The sequence below is a fragment of the Geospiza fortis genome, unplaced genomic scaffold (genome assembly GCF_000277835.1).
Source record: "Geospiza fortis unplaced genomic scaffold, GeoFor_1.0 scaffold488, whole genome shotgun sequence".
NCBI lineage: Eukaryota > Metazoa > Chordata > Aves > Passeriformes > Thraupidae > Geospiza > Geospiza fortis.
In genome coordinates this window covers 2270388-2280124 of record NW_005054365.1, presented here as the reverse complement: position 1 = coordinate 2280124, position 9737 = coordinate 2270388, and the positions used below count along the sequence as shown (strand labels likewise).

The 9737-nt window shown below is 40.5% G+C and overlaps 1 pseudogene; it reads right to left on the bottom strand.

The window, feature by feature from the left end:
- Window positions 1-2466: 2466 nt before the first annotated feature.
- On the bottom strand, window positions 2467-7501 carry LOC106631892 (annotated as a pseudogene).
- Between the last annotated feature and the right edge of the window lie 2236 nt (window positions 7502-9737).

Here is a 9737-nt window from a genome sequence, read left to right as displayed (position 1 = left end):
ACCAGGTTGTGAAAGGACAATTGAATATGCTACTGCACGTAACAGACTGCTCAGATTCTTCTTCTGTCACACATTTTTCACACTGTTCTTTTTTGTTTCTAATATCTACAGGAAGTATGGACCTACTTTAGAAGAAGGTTGGCTGTCCTAAAGGTTAACCTGCTAAAAGTCTATGCTTACCCTCTTGCAGTCAAATCAAGACAAAATAGTGTTTTACCTTAAAGACAGGATCCAGAACTAGCTGGCAGAATGTCCTCAGCAACTTCTTTCCATCTGGGCTGATTTGCTGAGTTTTCCAATTGCTGGATCAAAATATCTGAAGAAGATGTTTATTTTTACTCATCCAGTTTGAACTCGCGGAGTACCCACTTCCCCTGCAAATTTCCACTCGCTTACTTTTAAAAGAAAGCCTTGCAAAGTTTCACATTTAAGCAGAGATTCAAATAACAGAAGGTGGCTAATTTCAGTATAGAATAACTGCTAGAAGTCTGTGGAGGCAAAGGATGGCTTTTTGTTAATTTAGGCCTTTGATTGATTGATTGATTTTACTATAAACACTTTGCATTTTTCCAGGTTGGACAGAGTTTGGAACAACCTGGTCTAATGGGAGTGTCCCTGCCCTTGGCAAGGGGTTGGAATAGATGACTTTTAAGGTCCTTCCTACCCAAACCATTCTGGGATTCTTTAATTTCTTGGCTTTTACAGGGAAACAGGTACTTAAAGTAACTTTGCTCTCAAGAATTCTCCTAGTCCACCCTGCTATCTCTAACTGCCTTTTGAAGCCTTGCTGAAATAATTTAAAAAGAGAAATCCTGGAGGAACCAGTGGGCTACATAAGCCAAGGTAGGTCAATTTATTACAAAGCACCAGAAGACAAGGAAATACATTGAACTTTCACACCTGTATAAATCATTCTGTTAACAGCAAGCTGGGTACACAGCTAATAGCAAATCGAGCCTGTTGATTTCAACAATGTCAGGTTCATTAAATTCACAAAAATACTCAGTGGAATCATAAGACTGGGTTTGGTCCATAATCTTGTGTTTGTACATTAATTTAACCTGTGCAGGCTAATGAAATAATTTAGCTTCTGAAGCTGTGATGGTGAATCTTTTCTCTCTGCTCTTACGGAGAGAAGGCACACTCGGAATATCCGCACGACAAGAAATTTCCTTCCTCAGTGTCACGGTTAAACACCCAGATGTTTAAATATTTCTGTTGCAGGAGTTCCAAACTCCCTCCAGGGGCTGCCTGTGGGAGCTCAGCTCAGCAGAAGCACTTGCATGCTCCGCTGACATCCTCAGAGTGTCACTGTGGTATCTCAGCATGGATCTATCTGCAGCCTTCCCTCTGCTTCCTTTCCACCCCAGAGGCTTCTCACCATCTCTTCCGCTTCATTTCAAGCTCAACCGCAGCTCTGGAGCAAGAGTTTCCTTCCATACGGTGGGAATATTTATAGCAAAGGTTAAATTGAAACTTGAGAAATGCATTTGTAAAGCTCCGAGTAGGATTTGGAGGACGATAGCTTTGTGGTGAGTGTTAACTGAATTGTTAGTGAACTTTCTCTGGCATTTAGAATAGAAGCGGCTCATTCCTGCCACACAGATGGAACTGGCCTGACTTAGGGGTGGCTGAGATCCATGGAATATAAGAATCAGAGTAAAATCCTTAGCTCAGAGACCTTTTTTCAGTAACTAGGTAAGCTGCAGTCAATTTTAGCTGTAAAACAAGCCAGTACAAGAGAATTCCATCTGAACAAAGGGAAACAGAGCTCAAAACTGGGGAGAAAGTTGGTCTTGTACCTATCTGCTGAAAAAAAATAGTATCTGAACCAGCCCAGTTCTGATAATTCTTCACCTTAACAGGTGGACCACCAGAGAGAACTGCCAGTTGACTTTGCTTTTTTATTTTACAGTTCTCATCTGCAACACAGGAAAATACTGTTTGTCTTCCTATCCATCTATGCTTCCAGAGGTATCCAGCACATTATCATATAATTGCTGATAGAAAAACAGAGACTTACATCTTCAGATCAGAACAGAGCAAATTAAATATCTCCCCAGTCAGGAATAGCAGAAAGGCCACCTTTCTTGTTGTGTAAGTGACAGAAGCAGCAAAGTGACGCACAGAAAGCCAATCTTATGGATTTAAAGACCCACAGCTCCCCTTCATCAGTTTGCCCCAGGCAGATTTCTGACACTTGGGGTTTGAATGATGCTGAGAAACCACCTTGAGCATACAGATTTTGTCACCAGAGCATGACGTGCTTTGTGAATTCTCCCCTCCCTCCCAGTTGCTTCCACTCCCCAGTTGTTTGGTCTGAAATAACATCCCCAAAAGAAAGAACGTGGGACAATGAGGGGGGAAGGGGACTGAAGAATGACTCTGAACTGCATTAAATGCATGCAGTTATTTTGCTTCAAGGCTGGTGCTCTCCAAAACTCGGTTTCAACCACAGCAAAGTTTTTATATCTTCTTTACCACAATATCACTCATTGGTCCAGTTTCACCTTCCCCCCATGTGGGAATTGTAAGAGTGATATTTTCTACACCATTCTGGTAAAATTCCTCCAGCTCCAGCTGCAATCCCAGCAAGGAATGGTCCATTTTGTTCATCATCAGTATGGGCTTGATGTGTTCTGCAACAGCCTGTCACAGAACTGTCTCTGTCTGTACACAAACCCCTTAATAAGATATGCCCACTATTAAAAATGGTATTATATATGGTCAAGACTTCTAATCTGCTTGGTAAGAGTGGTGAGTGGGAAAGGCAAACTGGTACCAAAATCATAATTTTCAGTTGTCTGTACTTTTCTAATGGAAGGAAAATAGAGACAGGCACCTCCACTCTCCAGGATTTTCCTGAAAGATCAACTTTATTTCCTGCATTTCTACATTATTTCCTTCATTTTTACACACATGTATTTACTCTACATTCAACCCACAGGTTGGGTATGAAGTGCTACGATCTCCTAAGATAGAGGAAAGGCCATGGGCTAAAAATGCATGTCAGAATTCAAATTCAAAGTTAAACTGTTAGAGGAACAAGCTTCCCCCATCACTTGTGATTTACTTTTTCCCTTAAGAAGATAAAAGCAAAATACACAGAGTTCTTTCCAGCTGAAGAGCATGTTTACCTGGAACAGTCAGTCACAACAGGGGCACCATCAGCGACAGGAGGGTTGCTGTGAATTCAGAGAAGAAATTGACATTTCCTGGGAACCCAATTAAGCTAATAAGAAAACTCAAACCATCCCTGAGCTGTCTGATGAAGGCCAAGGTGCTATCTGAGAGTTTACAATTCCCAGAAATTGCCCTGTAAGAGAAGAAAATAAAAATTAATAATGCTTCATTTTCTGCTGATCTTATAGGTTGCATTGGTTGGGCAATTACTGTGCCAACAGTGTTATGGTGCCAGTATTTCTTAATATACTTCAATATTTCAATTCCTAAAGTTATTAGGATCTGAAATTCTGCTTTTTTGTAATTAATTGTTATTCTTATTCAAAACCAACACGCTAACCTAATAGTCACAGCATGACATATCTGTGAGACACCTGTAGAGCAATGCTCCAATTCACTTTAAAGTTTATTCACCTTAAAACTTTGCAGTTGCAGACCTCAGATACAGAGGAAATAACAAGGCATAGCCCTCCAGAGTAAGAAATCCATGAAAAATGAAGGATTCTACTAAGAAACTCTCCAAAAGCATCTTCCCCCATACTGAGGAGCAGGTGGGAATGGTCAGTGGGTGCCACATAAAAGCTGAGCCCCAAAACTGCTGAGATTTCACTCTGAGGACTGTGAGCTTCTGTTCTGTAGTGCAGAGCTTGAGGCACATGTCAAGTTAAAAAAGATCTGGCAAGAGGCAAGGCTTTCAGCAGAGCCCTGTTCTGTCTTCAGGTTTTAAAGAAAAAGACAGGAAGGGAAGATACAATCAGAATTTATGTAGATTCAATTATGACACATCTTTCTTGCTCTTTTTCTGTGTCTGTGAATCAGATTCCTCAAGCTCTGGCTGAAGAAATCATGCTCTACACACCAAGGAGCCTGACAAGGTTGATTTGTTCTGTTCTACTGTGAAAGTCACCCTGAGGAAGGAGGAAAAAAAGAATGAAAAATCAGCTATTGCTTGCTTTCAAAGTATACAAATTATATGAAGTTTTATAGTTTTACTGTCATTAAATTCACAACCTAAAGAGGAAATGAGGTTGCTCATGATTTTAAGCTTAGTATTACAAATATCCATTCACATTTTTGGCTTGTTTGTGTGAGTACAAAGAGCGGAGGCATAACTTAAAATACATCCCTGGTTTTGTACACACAAAATGTCAACCACCACAGAAAACGAAGAACCCACTTGCAGAGACAGAACAGCTCATCCCTTCCAAATGTTCCAGGAGGGTTTGGTGCACACAGCTGAGAGCTGCAGCTCTCTCCAGAGCTCCATCCTTCTCCTCTCCTCTCCTCCCACCTCTGCTCCCCGCCGTGCCAAGCCCTGCTCCCGCTCCAGCTCCCCATCTCCCAGGATCTGAGCCCTCCCAGGTGAGCCCCTCTTCCCAGCCTCCAGCACACACAAAATGGTCTCCTCCTTTTGGGGACAAAACACCAGATCTAGAAACTAGTGGTCCAGCTCAGCCAAATACCTCTTAAAAAACATTAATGAGCCAAGTGCAGAATTTTTAGAGCCCCTTTCACAAATTGTACTGCTGAAAGAAATGGTTCTTATTTCCATAACTCTTCTATCTCCTCCTAAGTGTATCTCCCCTCTTTCAGCTTGTAAAAAAAAGAAAGGAAAGAAGAAATCTTGACCCCCAGAAGTGCTGGCATTTCTCTGCTAAGCACATGAGACACCTAAGCAAAGGCAGGTGAGATGCTTCTAATCTTGGCCTGTCTCAGTCTGTCACAAGCACCTTTAATTGGTTATTCCTGCAAATCCTCTTAATGCAGGAAGTGCTTCACAGGGACAGGGAAAAGGACAGAAGTGGGAGGGAAAAATTATATGGAATAGCAAACAAGTGAAGAAAAATGCGCCATAAGAAACACCTAAATGGGTTCCTTGTCTGAGCTGGAGTCACAAATGACTGAAAAATCAAATTAAACACGCGTTTCTATTGCTACACCTACAAAAGTTTCCAACACAGCTGGAGTGCTAATGAGCACATCTTCCTCCGAGGATAAGATATTAATTTAAAATATCAACCAGCCCAGCTGAAAATATAATTAAATGTAAGAGACAAAACAGGATTATTTTGTGCATAGACAGATACACTGCAGAAATAAATTACTGCATGTTCTCTTACTAACTTTGGATCTTTAGTTCATTTTTTTTAATTGTATGTTTTCTCAGAAATTGTTTCTCATTAAAATCTTCAAGTTCTGTTTGGAAATCAGAAATATCTAAGCAGCAGCTTGGCCTCTTCACTCAAAAATGTGTTATTTCCCCACAGTCCTTTTCATTTACAGTTTCTTTCCTACTTAAAAGTCTGTAGGAAACAACCAACCAACCCCTCCCTCTTTTGCCACCAAGAGAAACTTAGTATAAACAAGACAATTTTTACTGTATGTTTACAGTTTTTTCAGTGATCCACCTCATATGAAGGTACAGAATTTCTGAATTTGACTCTTTGGGTTATTTTTCAGCTTAATAAACAAACAATTGTATTCCTTTGCCATAAAGTTCTACAGTGTCCTGGCACCCAAAGTCTCACAGCAACACTTACATACTTCTTCTGAACTTTGAACTATTTATTTCTTCTCTTTCTTTTCCATTTACAGATGGCACCACTACTTTTCTTTTCTACTTTTATAGTTTTCCCTGTTTTTTAAGTTGTGCTGTGCTAAAATAATATAAAATCCAGACTCTTAGCTAGAATTATGTATAGTTCCGTAAGTATGCTATGTACATTTGTTTCATAATGCAAATAAATACCTAAGTGTTGAAAAACGCTCTCTACCTGCTCTTTGTTCTTCCTAATTTTACACTTTCATGATGGTACAACTGAAATTTGTGCCAAATAAATATTTAGCTAGCAAAGATAATTGCATTTTTTCCATTTGCTTTAAGTTTCCACCATATTATTTGCACAGGCCACACTGTGGTTTTCTTTTGGGATAAGGAACAGAGATGGCCATAGCTGTTTATTTTTATTTCATATTTTAAGCCTTCTATAAATGTCTGTTTGCACTAATTCTAAATGTAAACATCATGAGCACATTACTTCAACAGGGCTGGTTGTTACCCTGTGGCACGAACTTCAGGATTATGTATCAATAAATGCTGTCCACTTCCAAACGTTTTATTTACCACTTCATTTACAAAATTCCGGAACAGGCCTGGGCATGTGCTGCTCTGTAAGAGAGAAAAGCACGAGCAGCACAGTTTTTTTTGGTCTTAAATACAATTGAAAACACATATTCAGATTAGAAATTAACAGCGACTTTATGTTATTCTAATTGAAGAGCTGTTACAGAATTTCTGTTCTGCTGTGTCAGTCAGCAACCAGATCAAAGGTATCTTGCCATGAAGTGCTTGCTGCAGAGGGGTTAAGATCCTTAACCAGCAAACAAGAAATTATTGAGGTGAAAGCAGTATCTATAGAATGGTGAAATATCACCACTTTATTAAAAACAGAACTTCATTTTTTTTCCAAAACTCCCAAGTTTCATGGCCAGAATGGGCAGAAAATTACCTTCCTTCCTTTTAACTTCTGACATTTTTTGGTAGCTCACACTGCAGTGCTGCCAGTAATGCCTCCAAACTAGACTTCTTCTGCAAGGCATCTCTTCCTCTTAAAGGTGATGAAATTCTTATTGGATTGAACAATTACATGCTTCACCTCAGAAATAAATATCCCGAAAGCCAGAGAAATATGAGACCACTTACAAAAGCGGGCATGGGTAACTAGAATGTCCATTTCAATAAAAAGTAACATTAATACAAGGAAAGACTACAAGAATTTGAGAAAAAAAATTAAGAAGGGAAAGAATTTTAATAGCATTAATTCTCAAGAAATGCAAAGGTGCACAAGCATCTGTTTTTCACTGGTTCACTAGAATAAAAAAAAGCTCAGAATGAGTGAGACATATTATGAGAACTGCAGTGATTTAAAAGAATGATAGAATCAGAGAATCCCAGAATGGTTTGGGTTGAAAGGGACCTTAAAGCTCATCCAGTCTCACTCCCTGCCATTGTTATGAATATGAACGAGGCCAAACTTTCTCCGGAGAAGGAGGTTCTCATTTATTAAAATAGCTACAAGGAACGGAGTACCCAGGATAAGCCCAGGCACCCACACAGCGAGCCAAAAACAAAACAGTGAGCTAACCCCAAGCGCACTGAGATCTTCCCAATAAAAAACAAACATCCAAAAAGAAGAACCCCAAGACAACCACATTTCCCCTATTTATAGCCCCCTTTGAGTCCAGGATAGGTCCATTTTGGATCCGCATGCTGATTGGTCCATTTCCAGGCTTCTCACTGGTCTTTAACGCCGTTCATTCTGGACCAATCGTTTCTGCAGGGCTTCGAATGATTGGTCAGGTCTTCCATCCAATCCCTCTTTGACCTCACCTTGCCGCGCCAGACCACTGTTCCACCAAACCCTGGACCCTTCTCCTAGCACATTCTAATAAACCCTCCCCCCCCTTTAACATAATACAATTAATATAACATAATTAATACAATATAATTGAACTATACCCTAATTTAACTTAACTTTTACCTATAACACCATGGGCAGGGACACCTTCCACTATTCCAGGTTTCTCCAAGCCCCATCCAACCTGGCCTTGGACACTTCCAGGAATCCAGGGGCAGACACAGCTGCTCTGTTCAGCATGGACTGACAGCGGGAAAGAGCTTTCCTTTGCTTTTTTTTAGTTAGTTTTTAGCTAGCTGAGGCAGCGAAGTTCCCTGGACTGTGTTTTTTTCTTTTTCTTGGAACTTTCTCAAACCTGCTCTGGACTGAAAGCCCAGGAGAACACCAGGAGATCACACCTGTGGCCCACTGGAGCCTGGGACACAGCACTTTGCAGCGCAGGAGGGACTGATAAGAGACTGAGCAAGCTGAGCTACACCTCATAAAAAGAACTTTCTAAATATGCCATCTCTTCAGAACAGCAAGAGGCTTTATTGTTTAATATTAATCTTTTATGCTTGTAAATACTTTGCTTACTAAATAAACAGTTTTTTTCATTTTTCTCCAAGGAAATATTTTACCAAACGAGTTGGGTGATGGGCTGCTCACATCTGCTTTCTAGAGAGACCGCTTTGGAAGTTTCTTCCAAAATTCACCCTAAAGCGGGACAAGAGCCTTTCCCTGATATCCACCCTCACCCTACCCTGACACAACTCCATGCTGTGGTGTTCACTGCTCTGCTCCAAGAGCCCCCTCTTGTAGCAGGTTTTCCCTCTGAGGATGTTTCGTTTTGATTCCTGGCTTGGAGCAGGTAGTCAGTGCCATAACCCCCCATTAGTTAGCTTTAAAAACGAGTTAAATGACTGATCAGTTCCGTGTTGGAATGCAGGGATGACACCAAGTCCCATTAAAAATAACTCACTGTCATAGAAGGCACTAAAGTAATAAAAGCATTTCATTTTTCTAATACAGACTTTCATCCAAAAACGCCTTTTAGAAATATTAGGTAATTAAATTGTCAAGCGCAGAGTGAGTGTGTGAATGGCTTCACTGAAAAGCTCCAACTTCAGGAACCAAGCTAAGGGAACATTTATACAGGAATACTTCCTAAGAACTGAAGGTCAGGCAAGATGAATATCAAGCACATTATTATATACGAAGGGCTGTGGATGGGCTAAATGGTTATATCAGCCCTACAGAATGAAAGGTCCTTTTTAATAGGACCTGTCAGCCTTGGGCATGGTAAAATGCTGCTGTAGCTTTCCACAGAGCTGCCAAAGGAGAACTTGCAGGATCTGGCTCAGCTGAATGAAAGTTAATACGATTACATAAGTTTAAGATGACAAAATACCGAGAGTACACATTCAGAGAGCATCAGAATGTGGGAATGTGGAAATTCTGGCCTGCAGCGTCAGAATTTTTTTTTTTTAATTAAACAGCAATTTCAGTGGTCATAAATACTCAGTCTGGAGTTCAAAATTACGTGTTGCCTCAAGGGCATTGTTCATTTTATTAAAAAGCAGGTATTAGGTGCACCGTGCTCCTCAAAGCAGTGCCATAACAGAGGAAAAGCTGGATCTGAGAGCTCCAAACTTTGTTTGGCCAGACAATTAACAACTTCACATTGAGCAGGCTGTAAACCCAGCATGTTTGATGCCTTGTCAGCACCTGTACTCAAGACAAAATAATCTAAATAACCAAAGTCCTTTACTTGCCAGGAAAGAGAAGGGCTCCTTTGTTCATCTCCCTCCCCTGGACAAGAGGAAATGTTCACAAGTCACTTCTCTGCCAAGCTTATCCTGCCCAAAGGCGCATTTTTCTTTCAGCTTATCTTTGAGGGGTTATGAAGCAGACATTAAATAGCTTCCTTTAAACAAGCAGGTTGTGTCACAGCAGAGGGAAAGTGCTGTTGTTTTGTTCTGAAGAGATGAGCAGCACTTGTAAGGGCCCTGCTTGTGCAGTCTGAACTTCAGCTCTGTGCACAGTTCTTTGTCAGCATGAACAGTTCCTTCTGAAGACTTGATGTCTGGTAACAAAACCAGCTTTTCCTTGGGTCTGTGTGCATTTAAGTACACAATTTTTGGACCATTTTGCTGA